The sequence below is a fragment of the Lactuca serriola genome, chromosome 5 (genome assembly GCF_051521515.1).
Source record: "Lactuca serriola cultivar US96UC23 chromosome 5, Lser_US96UC23_V15, whole genome shotgun sequence".
NCBI lineage: Eukaryota > Viridiplantae > Streptophyta > Magnoliopsida > Asterales > Asteraceae > Lactuca > Lactuca serriola.
Genome location: NC_136412.1, coordinates 322,345,301 through 322,358,990, shown reverse-complemented (window position 1 = coordinate 322,358,990; position 13,690 = coordinate 322,345,301). Strand labels below are relative to the sequence as shown.

General features: G+C 35.7%; 1 long non-coding RNA gene across 1 annotated transcript; it reads right to left on the bottom strand.

Annotated features, from left to right (window-relative positions):
* Nucleotides 1–9,024: 9,024 nt before the first annotated feature.
* LOC145055093 (uncharacterized) lies at nucleotides 9,025–12,269 on the bottom strand. The gene is made up of 2 exons (XR_013685076.1): nucleotides 11,985–12,269; nucleotides 9,025–9,331 (listed from the first exon to the last, which is right to left on the bottom strand). It is a non-coding gene; the product is annotated as an uncharacterized LOC145055093 (long non-coding RNA).
* Between the last annotated feature and the right edge of the window lie 1,421 nt (nucleotides 12,270–13,690).

The window sequence follows — 13,690 nt, the reverse complement described above, 5'->3', positions numbered from 1 at the left end:
AGCTCAGGTGTGGGTTTGTCAATCCCAATATAGATATCTATACAACTATCACGCTCCCCCTCTAGGAGACTCTGGTTACAATACATGACTTATTTGTAAAGTGAAGTGAATGTCTCACAAAGTCATTAACAGAATTACGTGTTGTATAATGAAAATCCTCTTTGTATAAATATACCCTTTTGAAATGTATGTATTATGAAATGTATCATTAACTATACCTATTATAGTTTATCAAAACAAGGGTAGTAGTAGTAATGTATGTAAACTATACTTAACATAATTTATCCAAATGTTTGTATGTAATGGATGTACTTTGATTATAACATTTGTTATTTCTATGCTTTATCTAGAAAAATCCATTTGTTAATTGTTGTATGTCCTTATACTAAGACAAAATGTCATATAATGCAATAACATATAATCACATAAAGATATACACTTTGCTCAACATGTTACAAGGTGTAATGAAATTGATAGCATTTTTCTGTTGTTAACAATTTCTATTACTGTTCTTAGAAAATTTGTAGAAAAATCATCAAAGGTCCAAGTTAGAATCCGTAAATTCTGAGAGTTTGTAAAATGAGTCTAGTTTGTTCATAAATTTTCTCACGACTTTTAGTGACCTCCAACTTAGGTGAAAACGTCCATAATCACAGACTGGTCCGGATTGGTTCTTGAAATGATAGGCAGTTTTGTAAAAATCACCATAAATTTTAGAAAAATCGTATGGAGATGTGCAAGTAGCCATTTTAAAGCTAATAAACTGATCTACTTGCACCTTTTACAGTTTTGAAAACTAAAATGTTTTAGTTGACTAAAACAGTCCGTGAATGGAGTCCAACTTTTCTAATGTAAGCTGTTAGAAACATTTAGTTGTGTTATTGGTGATTTAACTTGTATTCCCCCCCTTAAAACTTAAGAAAAATATTAAAATATAGGGGTATGAACTCACCTTAAATGGTTTCAGTAGATGAGTGTTGGAGATGAGAAATGTTCAACTCAAGAACACTTGAAGATGCCTAGAAGATTTTCGAGAATCTAACACCAAAATGATGGAATTTGTGTATGAAACCTATGATTGGAGTCGAGTGGAGTGTAATTATCACAAGGAGGATGAATTATACTTATCAGGAATGTAAGAAAGCTTGATGATCAGCCTTTGAATCTCGAAATTGATGGAGAAAGTTAGAGAAAAAAGTGGAGTTTGATCTTTGGTGAAATGAGAGCAAGTGAGTGAGAATGAGGAGAGAGGATGAGTGTCCAGCTCTAAAAACGTGGGGATGACTTTTGAGAGAGGGAAAAAGTACAAGGAGGTGACATGGTATGGTGGAGAGGGGTGTGGGTTGGTTATAGAATGGGTATGGTGGTTGCTTGTGTCATAAGCTAAAGGAAAGTCAACACTCCACCTCAAATATTCACCCACTAGATTTTATTCTTAAATAAAGATTTACATAAAAATATGTTTAAATTATGAATATTTAGGGTCTTATATGTTAAAATATGATTTTTGGAGAAAATCCCGCATTAAAATCACGAAAAACGGGCTCAAAACGCTAAAAATATTGAAAACCGGGCAAAAATGGCAAAAATTCGAAATTCTGGCCGAAGTCGAGAAGGTTCGGCTCCTAAGGAGCTTAGAACCAAAGCCGAAGTTCGGTTGATCAAAATGACCGAAACTAGAGAAGAGACCGAGAGGAGAGGAAGATAAGAACCGAAGGTGCGAAGGCGGGGAGAGGCGAGGCTCGGTCTCGGTCCTTGGTAGGTTCGGCTCACGGTCCCGGGGTTTTGGTCTTAGAGGTTTCGGTTTCCGGTGGTTTCAGTTTCGGCTGCTGGGGCTCGGTTTCGGTTGCTAAGAGGCTTCGGCCTCTAAGAGGAATTTCGGCTCCTTAAGGCTGTTTTTTGCGTTTTTACCCCGTTTCAAGCCGTTTTTGACCCGGTTAAGGGTCGGAATGGCCCGAATGACTATAAAAAGTTACGGGAACTTTTGAGAGAGATTTGAGAGAGATTTAAAATATATAGAGATAGAGTGAATACGATTGAGAGAGGTTTCATTTGTGACATTTTTGAGTTTCCGGCTTCGCAATGCAAGTTCTGTAAACCCCATTAAGCCATGTTTTAGTGTCCTACACACTCCCGATGAGTGTGTAACAGTGTTTTATCGCTTTGGTTCAATGTTTAGCATTATCATAGTTGTGGAAATTTAAACATACGAATTTTCCAATTGATGTTTTCTCATTAAAATAGCGTGTTGTTTAGTAATTACACAACGTAAAACCTAATACACAAGGGCTAGTTGAGTCGTCCGGTATGACTTGTTGACTTTGTTTGACTATGAATTGACCCGAAATAGACTATTGTCACACAAAGACTTAGTGACATTCGTACCTAGGTCACATCAAAGGTAAGCTTAGGTGTTAGGCGAAGCGCTACCGAATTCACGGGTCATCCACTTTAACACGTGAGTGCATAGTTACTTCCAACTTACACATAAATACAAGCACTTTAAATGCTTAAATGTTATGTGTGATGTTTAGTTGTGCTTAATATATCTATGTAACATGATATGACTATTACTTGATTAAGTTGTATATTATTCATACCTAAAATATGATTGGGTAGTGAAGTGTTGTGTGAAATAATAGATGAGAGGTTGTGATAGGTTAGTGAAGGGTTGTGCGAACAATAAGATGTGACATGTTGTGCTGTAACCAAAGTACTATTATACTGTTGTGCCTAATCATCTAGGAAAATATTAGATAGAAAAAGGATGTGTGAAATAATAAGCTTTGACATGTTATGATGTGACCAAAGTAGTAGGATATTGTTGTGCTTAGCCAAAGTATTATCATACTGCAATGTCCGAGAAGAAGATATTCCTAAAACCGCTTTCCGAACCCGCTACGGACATTATGAATTCGTCGTAATGCCCTTCGGTCTAACAAATGCACCCGCCGCATTTATGGACCTAATGAATCGAATCTGTCGACCGTTCTTGGACAACGTCGTCATTGTGTTTATCGACGACATCCTCGTCTATTCTCGAAACAAAGAGAAGCATGGCCAACATCTCCGACAAATCTTAGAGACTCTGCGAACGGAAAAGCTGTACGCCAAACTCTCCAAGTGCGAGTTCTGGCTCCGGAGTGTGAATTTCCTAGGCCACGTAGTAAGCCAAGACGGAATTCATGTGGATCCTTCTAAGGTCAAAGCTGTGGAAGGATGGGCAACTCCGACTACGCCCACCGAAATTCTTCAGTTCTTAGGCCTAGCAGGTTACTATAGGAGATTCATCCAAAACTTCTCTAAGATCGCCAAGCCGCTTACCTTGCTCACGCAAAAGGGCGTGCCATTCAAGTGGACAGACCGACAAGAGATTGCGTTTCGAACCTTGAAGCAAGCTCTCTGTAGCGCTCCTGTGCTATCTCTACCCGAAGGAACGGAAGATTTTGTAGTCTACTGTGACGCGTCAAATCAAGGCTTAGGTTGCGTTCTCATGCAACGTGGAAGAGTGATAGCATATGCGTCCCGCCAACTAAAGACGCACGAAGTAAATTACACGACCCATGACCTAGAACTGGGAGCCGTGGTCTTCGCCCTAAAAATTTGGAGGCACTACCTGTACGGTACAAAGTGCACCATCTTCACGGACCACAAGAGCCTCCAACACATCTTGAATCAGAAGGAGCTGAACATGAGACAACGAAGATGGGTGGAATTGCTGAACGACTACGAATGCGAGATCAAGTACCATCCAGGCAAGGCCAACGTGGTAGCTGATGCATTAAGTCGGAAGGAGTACTCTAATCGCCGTACGAAAACGCACTCGATAACCATTCAGTCTCATCTGGCCACTCAAATTGCATCAGTTCAGGCAGAGGCTATGAAAGCGGAAAATAGAACTAGCGAGGCATTACGCGGGATGGAGAAGAACCTAGAAGTCAAGGAGAATGGGGTATACTACTTCATGAACCGTATTTGGGTCCCAAAAATCGGAGGATTTAGAGAGACCGTTATGAAGGAAGCCCACAAGACACGATACTCCATTCACCCTGGTTCGGACAAGATGTATTTGGACATTAAACAACACTATTGGTGGCCTAACATGAAGGCAGAAATCGCGACCTATGTTAGTAAGTGCCTTACGTGCGCCAAAGTAAAAGTGGAGTACCAGAAACCTTCCGGATTGTTACAGCAACCGGCAATCCCTGAGTGGAAATGGGAGGGGATTTCTATGGACTTCGTGACCAAGCTGCCCAAGACGTCGGACGGATTGGACACCATATGGGTAATAATCGACCGACTGACGAAATCTGCCCATTTCCTGCCAATCAAAGAATCCTACAAGATGGAGAGACTGACGCGTTTGTACCTACGAGAAATCGTAAGGCTACATGGAGTGCCAAAATCTATCATCTCAGATAGGGACAGTAGATTCACATCGCGCTTTTGGCAATCACTCCACAAGGCAATGGGAACTCATCTCGATATGAGCACCGCGTATCCCCCACAAACGGACGGTCAAAGCGAACGAACCATTCAGACGCTTGAAGACATGCTTCGTGCGTGTGTAATAGACTTCGGAAAGTCTTGGGATACCCACCTGCCGTTGATCGAATTCTCATATAACAATAGTTATCATTCGAGCATCAAGGTGGCCCCTTTCGAAGCACTGTACGGGCGTAAATGTAGATCACCGTTATGTTGGGCTGAAGTAGGTGACACCCAGCTAGCAAGAACGCATACGTCAGACAGGGCGCTAACAGGACCGGAGATTATTCGCGAAACCACAGAAAAGATCGTTCAGATCAGAGCTCGATTGCAAGCGTCGCGTGACAGACAAAAGAGCTACGCCGATAAACGGCGAAAACCCTTAGAATTCCAGGTCGGTGATCGAGTACTGTTGAAAGTCTCACCCTGGAAAGGGGTTATACGTTTCGGAAAACGGGGAAAGCTGAACCCGCGATACATTGGAGCTTTCGAAATCGTCGCCCGAATAGGCCCAGTGGCATACAGACTACAACTACCCGCGGAGCTAAACGGTGTACACCCCGTGTTTCATGTCTCTAATCTGAAAAAGTGCCTATCAGATGAAACCCTTGTCATTCCTCTTGACGAAATCGAAATCAATGAGAATCTCCTGTTCGTCGAAGAACCAATCGAAATCATGGACAGGGAGGTGAAGCGTACTAAGCAGAGTCGCATCCCGATCGTGAAGGTACGGTGGAACGCAAAGCGTGGGACAGAACTCACATGGGAACGCGAAGATCAAATGAAGCAGAAGTACCCTCACCTATTCTAGCATTCTCAAATCTAGCTTTCAAACAGAATTTCGGGACGAAATTCCCTCTAACGGGGGAATGATGTCACAACTGGAAATTTTGTGTCATGTAATCTATACATTCAAGCTAATGTGAATCAAAAACTTCAATCGAATACATCATACAAGTACTACAAATAGTCACCAATCAAGTGGGAACACTAGAAGCCCTCATTTAGGTACATGTTGGACTAGAACTTCCTTATTGGGCCTAATGGACCCATAAGCTTCCAATTTGACTATCAAGGGCTTAGAACCCTAATTGGATCCAAATTGAACCCACATTTATTTAATTCAACATTTTAGGTCATGTTGGACCTAGAATGAAATGAACTAAAAGCCTTGATACATAAATAACCTAAACTAGTCCAATAAAAAATATAAAAATCCTACCACATTCCTTTAGACTTAAAACATACTCAAGATTAACTCTAATAGTGGGCTTAGGGGCAAAGGCCCAATTTTTTTTTCTTTCCCTCCCAAAAATCTCGGCCCAAGGCCCAAATTCAAGAAGATAAGGAAGAGTTGACTTGTTGTGCCACATCATTATTGTCCATAGGATTTCCATGCAAGATACCCCATTCTTCCATGCAAGTATCACTTCAAAGATCACCTCACTTCTTCCTCTCTCTCACTCTCGGCCACTAGCACACACACACACACCACAAAAATCTCTCAAACTCTCTCAAGAACACTCAAGAACTCTCCTTCCTCCCCTCTCCAAAAATCTCGAAAATTAGGAGCTTTCAAGAGGATCTTGCAAGTTAATCATCATCTAAGGTAAGATTATACTTGGATCTATGGTTTAGATTCTTTTGTTATCAAAATCCTTTCCTAATCTATGCAAAAATCGTGATCTTGCACCCTAGAACCATCTCAAACTCGAGATCTACCAAGGAAAGGTGCTAAAGCCAAAAATCATCAAGTTTTCCTCCATCTTTTCTTCCAAAAACTGAAACCACACCCAAGGTGAGCTTCATACCCCCTATTTTCTGTTTTTGTGAGTTTTATGGGGGGGGGGGGGGAATACAAGTGGAAGTGTAGATCTATATGTGTTTTGTATGCCTTGTATGATTTCCATGCTTATATGTATGCATTTGTGTGTTATAATATTGGATCTAGCCATAAAACCCCTCAAAACCGAGATATATCTTATGTTAAATGATTTTAGCTTCAAATATATTTCTAAATACAAAGTGTTTCAAGAAAAATGGCTAAGTGGTTTAGTAACAATTTTCTTTGGGTTAAAAACACAAATTTTGGGCCTAAAATGTGAAAAATACAAAATTAAGGGTCCAAATGGGCATATCACGAATTCTGATGGATGAAGTGTGCCAAAACAGTTTCCATAAACCAATTTCTGGAAATATACTCATTTAGGGGATTAAAAACATAAATTTCAAGCTTAATGGGCTAAAAATGACATTTTCGGCCCAATGAGGCCCATTATGCGAATTTTTCTGTTTTGGAGGGCCAAAACTGTGATTTTCTGTAAAACAGTGGACCATAAGTGATCCAAGTCCTTTTCAAAGGTTTAAAATGCTTCTAAATTTAAAAAGGACCAAAGTTGCAAAAATTTTCCAATTTGGGCCAAAATTGTCAAAGTTGCGAAAAGAAGGGATTAAAACCGAGAAAACTGCATTTTCAGGGACTTAAACTGTTTTCTATGAAAAATATGCTGAAAAATATTAATTTCAATAATTTTTGGTGTTAAAATGTCAAGAAAATTAATTTAAGGACCAAACCGGGAAATATTCAATAAAAGGGTTGAAAATGTAAATTTTACAAATAATGAGGGGCTGAAACAGAAATATTTCAAGGCTAATTCAATATACACAATTTGATCAAATAATGGCACCGCGACTATCGACGAAATACAATACATTACAATACCAAAAGTCGTTGTTAAACGAATTGGCTCGGTCTCGAGCCAATAGAAATCTACAACTACTAACACTACGACACTACGATTCATACAAGTAACGTTTGGTAATACATTATACATGCGAGTGTGCACAGACGTCTACGCACCATCTTTGGGCCCCAAAAGTGTAAAATCTTATTCGTTGAGCCTAGCTAGCCCAATGACCTGATCTTAAGGCCCGAAGACATTTTTTTTACGGAGTGTTGGGTTTTACCGATCCGACACAACGTAAATGGACTTTCAATGGCTTGTATACTACTAGTCCCCAAGGGTCCTTTGGTATAGCTAGTAAAGTCTACATTTTATGCGAGGCGGGTCGGGGACCCTTCGTACATTTTTATCCCCAACCGGTTAATGGAGTCACCGGGGTCTTCGTGACCTCTTTCTCTTCGGATGTGGGACTACACCTAGTCAGGGCGATTGGATAACGTGATTAGTACGGACGACGCCTTCGGGATCGTTAGTATAGCTATAAACTGGGTGTTTGTGTAATGCGGGTTTGTAGTAAATAATCATGCTCAAAAACAATCCAACGTCGCCTGGGACTGACACTATACGCTATGCAATGGTTTCAATGTAACTTCATGTAATTCAAGGAACTAGGAGAACATCGGGTTTTCCTAGGGTTTTTAATACATACAGATTTGAAATGCATACAACTTCAATGAACATTTTTTTTACAAGTATAGAAACAAACAAGCATACCTATGGATCTTCACAAACGTTTTCTAAAGCTTTTTCTTTTCAGAAAATATCGGATTTTCTGGTGGTTTTTAAACAGTACAAACATTGGATTTCAAACACTACTTATGAACTCACCAACATTTCATATGTTGATGTTTTTCAAAATACTTGTATTCTCAGGGAACCAGTGAACCAAAGGAAATCATATTCAGTGACGGCTTGCAGTTTATTTATGTACGAACCGAACACTTTAATTTTTGGGAATGTAATGTTTAAACAATGCATGACATGTAAACGCTACTGGTTGTACTATATTAATGAATGGTGACGAATGTTGTTATGTTTCATATATATTCAATGTTATGGTATTCAATTGAGTCACGACAGCCCCCAGACGTTTCCGCCGTCTGGTTCGAGGGTGTGACAGTTTACCCAAAGTACTATCATACTTGTGTGATGTATCCAAAGTACTATCATACTGTTGTGCTTACCCAAAGTACTATTGTACTCCTGTGTTTACCCAAAGTATTATCGTACTGTTGTGTTGTGCCCATCCATGAGTGTTCATCATGTAATATGTTGCTTCTCTCTATTTATTCATCACAGTTTACTCACATATTTTGTTCATCATTATTCATATACAATTATCTTCTTGATATTATTATTCCGCACCAATACAATAAAGAAAATGGTAACCTACAATTGGTATCAGAGCGAGACCTTGAAGATCTAAGCGATTATTTCAAGGGAATGATCCCAACTGGTTTACCATCTTGAAGATTTTCGTCAATCTTGAAGAATTTATCAGCCTTTGCAACTGAAAATTTTTCTATGAGTAGTTTATTGTTTTTGTTAGTGATGTTATTTGAAAAATAAACATTTTGCTACTACTGTTCAAACTTTTGTTGCTGTTAAATCTGGTTAATGAAGAAACTTATTTATGATGAAGAAGTTGAAGTTACTGTTTAAAAGGATGGTGTTTGATATTTTTATCCATACAAAAAGGTGTTTTGAAAAAGACAAAAATATGATTGTGTGATAAAAGATTGAACAAAGGGTATGAGTTCGCACGGGCGGACCCAGAAATTGATTATAGGTGTTGCCGAATTTTTTTTCCGCTCAAAATTAATATAAAACCGAAAAATAATTCATTATCTAATACAAAAAAGCGATCAATTACATAAAAAGTTAAAAATATAACAACGATCTATTACATTTTAAGTTTGTCCTCTTCATGCAAACATCTTTTGAAACCGCTCAATTACTTTTTCATTCTCAACTTTTACAAGTGCTTTGGTCTCAACATTGTGAAGCAACATGTCGTTCAAAAGTCATCGCCAATTTTTTGCGCAAGTCGGTCTTCAAGAGCTTCATCTTCGAAAAACATCTTTCTACACTTGCAGTCGCTACGAGTAATATCAAAGCAAACTTTAAAATGTACAAATGAATCACAAGTGCTCAAAGCACCCATGTATTCTAGTAACTAGGTGGTTGTTTCACTAAATCGTTCCGGATATATATATATATATATATATATATATATATATATATATATATATATATATATATATATATATATATATATAGTAGGTTAAAACCCGTGGAAACCACATGTATATATTTATTAAATTTTATTAAATTAAAAAGATTTAAGATTTTTTTTAGACTTTTGTATTGATTATTTAAAATTTATATATATATATATATATATATATATATATATATATATATATATATATGTATGTATGTGAAAACATTTAATAAAATTATAATTTATAAAACATAATATAATTCTGAATGGAGTGTAAAAAATCATAATCAATCATGTAAATAACATTGATATACGAAAAATTAAATATAAGAAAAATATATTAAAAGTAAATAAAAACAACACAATAAATAGCAAATTAAAAACTACAAATTATATATAAATTTCAAAAAACTTTCTTATACATACCATTAGAAGTTTCATTTGTAAGTATTTTCGTCATTATCTGAAATTAACAATTTTAATATTTTTCTATTTTGTTTCCTAATTAATTACAAATTAACAAATTTCTAGAAACTTAATTACACAAGTTTTCTTTTTTCAAAAGTTTTAAATATTTGATTGTGACCATCATTAAGAGCCAATTGATAATATCGATTTGGGTCCAAAACGTTTGTTTAAATTTGTCGTTATTAATGGTTGTTGTTGGAATATTCAACATAGTCACACGATCCTTAAGTAGGGCTTGTTTGGTTGAATGAAATGAAATGAAATAATAAAAAAAAACATGGTTTCAACTATTTATAGTTAACTGAATGGTTAAGATGAAAATATCTTTTATAAGTTTTAAAATGATTTTGATAAGATCTTACGATCATCATCTTGCAAAGTGAAAAAGGATCATATGACTTGCCTCCATTGCTTACACACTCATTCACACCAAGTTCTCATAAGATCAAATGTAAAGTTCACCAACTTGTAGAGTTCCTAGCAATTTTATTATGTGCATGATAACTTAACTATTTAAATTCAAATGGACTCATATAACTTGGTATAAAATTTAAACTCTCAAAATAAAATCACAACCAAACATCTTTTTGTAAAATTTACATTTAATTAAAAATAAACTCACTAAACTCTCATTTAAGTAGCCATAGCAACTAGTGATTAACATATAGATATCAAAATGATATTTTTATTTATATTTATTATTGAGAAGGACAAGTTCCATGTCTATTTTTTGAAGATAAATAATTATATATACCTAAATAAAGTATCATGTGATTGACAAAGTCAATGGTCCGATGCAATTCAATATAAAAAGTAAAATAAATCAAAATAAAAAATCCATTACAAACCTAAAATGTTGAGTTCGAAGCAAAATCGGTTAACATTTGATAGAGCGAAGGAAAACAAACACACTTGAAGCTTTGGGTCTGGAGTAATAGTAAACTCACTTACACTAACATATTTCGGCAAATTCTTCGTTGTGATTTGCAATTTATTTCATTAAGAATAAATAATCAAGCAAAACATCAAAGAAGATAAAATGAAAGAAGGAATCGCAAAGCCATATGGACATATAATGGCTCACCTAAAAACTTTCAAAAATCAATAAAAAAGATTATGACTAATTTATATAGGGAGGGTTTACAAAAATAGACTCATATGTCTAAATCTGGAGCAATATAGAAATAATGTTAAACCCAGTGGCGGAGCTTGAACAACTAACTTGGGGGGCCGAAAATATTATAAACTGAAATTAACATTCTTAAAAAAAACAAATTGTTTTCAACAAATAAACACCAAAAACACATAGAAAAATGATTACAACTCAGCCGACGACCTTTAATGTCTTTAAATTCATCAATTCGATTCTTTATCATCTACCTTTCTTTTGTAAAAATAATCTAAGGTTTTCATCTTTCCCATGATTATATCTACAAAAATCAAAATGAATGAACAATTATTCAATCAAAATCAAAAATATAACAATAACCAATAACTCATTTAACAATTAACAATATGTGAAAACTGAAAAATGAAAAAAAATGAATTGAAATCAAAAGTGATTAAGTGAAAACAGATCAATGACCAAATGACCAAATGACCAAATCAATAATCTCTTGTTGATTTTCAGTTTTGTTTGAAGCATAAGTGCATAACCAAATGACCAAATCAATAATTAGTTTTGTTTGAAGCATAAGTGCATAACCAAATGACCAAATCAATAATTTTTTGTTCCTTTTTGGTGTCCTAGAGCTTACATTAAATCATAAGTCATAACTGTCAACAATTAATTTAATCCAAACTGAAATCAAAAGGTTATTAATTGGCATTTGGCAAATGACAGCCAAGTTAAAAAGAAATTCTAATTCCTAATTTGGAGTTTGGACCGAGAGAATTAGGGAAACTCAGAAACAGCAAATAGCAGCAGCACAACAATGAACAATCAACACTCAGCAATCAACAATCAAAAGAATTAAAGAAAGAACAGCAGAAGTAGAGAACTAGAAAAGAAAGAACAGAATTCGCCGATTCGGGAATCAGGATTCCATACGAGACCATACCTGATTTCTGATTTTCTATTTTCTGTGAATGGCGACTTCAAGACTTGGAGAATGGCGATGGCCGATGGCGAGACTTCAGACTCGAGAGTGAGACCAGGCGGAGACAGCGACAGTGCGACACAATGCGAGACAGCAACAAAGGTCAAAGCAGAAAGCCAGAAGCGATTTAGCGAATTGGGAAATTGGATGAATGATTTTGATTTCTTAAAGAATCGCTTGGAGAATTCGTATATTGGACTGTTGGAGATTTGGAGTCTGTGAGGGATCGGGAGGGGCCAAAGCCCAAATTTGAAAAGAGCAAGCCAATAACAAAAAAATTTTGAACTATAATTCCTGCTTCTAGCCCAAAAATCAGGGGGGGCCACTGCCCCTCCTGGCCCCAAAGAAACTCCGCCCCTGGTTAAACCTGAAACTTTTAGAAATCTATCAGGTTGTGAGCAAGGTTTTGAAAACCAGACCGAAGACTGAAACGGTCGTCTTACTTGTTCGATGGTTCAAGTGGTCATCTCAAAAACCGGAAAAACCGGAGGATGTCATAATGATATCTAATTATATTAAAAAATACAAAAAATGAAAAAAATACACATTTTTTAAAATTTTTGGTTTTGACTGGTTTTTTACCTGTTCAACCGGACAGGTTTTTACCGGTTCATACGAATACCAGTTTTTTGGCCTTTAAGAACTAGATCCGGGACCGGTCGGTCCGGTCCGGTTTTGAAAACATGGGTTGTGAGCGTGTTTAAGGTCTTGGTCGTTTGTGGTGTTTGATTATTGCAAGAATTATTGATATTATCTGCAAAATAATTAGAAACTCATTACATAATTCCAAATCACAATCAAGATATCACAATCCAAAACGTCTTCAAAAAACACCTTCATCCATGGACATTTTAGTAATCTTTTTAATTATATAATGATTATATCTCTAGAAATAATCTACATATTCAAGACGATTTGAAAAATAAAACTGATTACTTAAAGCATAAGAATCCATCATAGAACCCAATGAGGGTATAGAAATGCAAAAGATGGTAAAAGAGGGAAATTGCACCAATAAGATCCCCAAACTAATTTTGTTCCAATGAACTTTTTATTGTACCCAACATCATAGAACCTAAAAAATAAACTCAAAGAAAAATCACCAAAATTAACAATTTAACCCCTTCAAAGCTACCAAATTTCTATTGACTGCATAGAGTTAAATATCAAAGATGAGTTCATTCCTTTCTCTAACCCAAAAGTGAAAACTTAATTTTTTAAACCATCGTGCAACTTTCTTAACTTGTGGGCCAACAACCATCAAACTTATACACACAAACTTCACTAAAAAAAATAAAAAAATAAAAAGGAAAAATCCGAAAATTCTTTTTTTAATTATTGTTTTCGTCATTTTATTTACCTAAAAACAATAAAATAATACCGTTTTTTTTTAAATACGGGAAATATTCTAATAAAGTATTACACTGTAAATATTCTAATGCGATTTTTAGAATGTTAGAATATTCTAGTATTCTAATAGATTTGTCAGATATATAAAATATATCATATTCTACTACAATATTTCACAGATATTTCAAAAAAAAAAACTGTATTTTTTATATTTTTTATATTTTTTGATAAAAAAAAATGACGAAAATAGTATTTTAAATTTTTTTTTTCGAAAATTTTCAATTATTTTGCATTTTTAAAAAATGTTTTTTTTATCT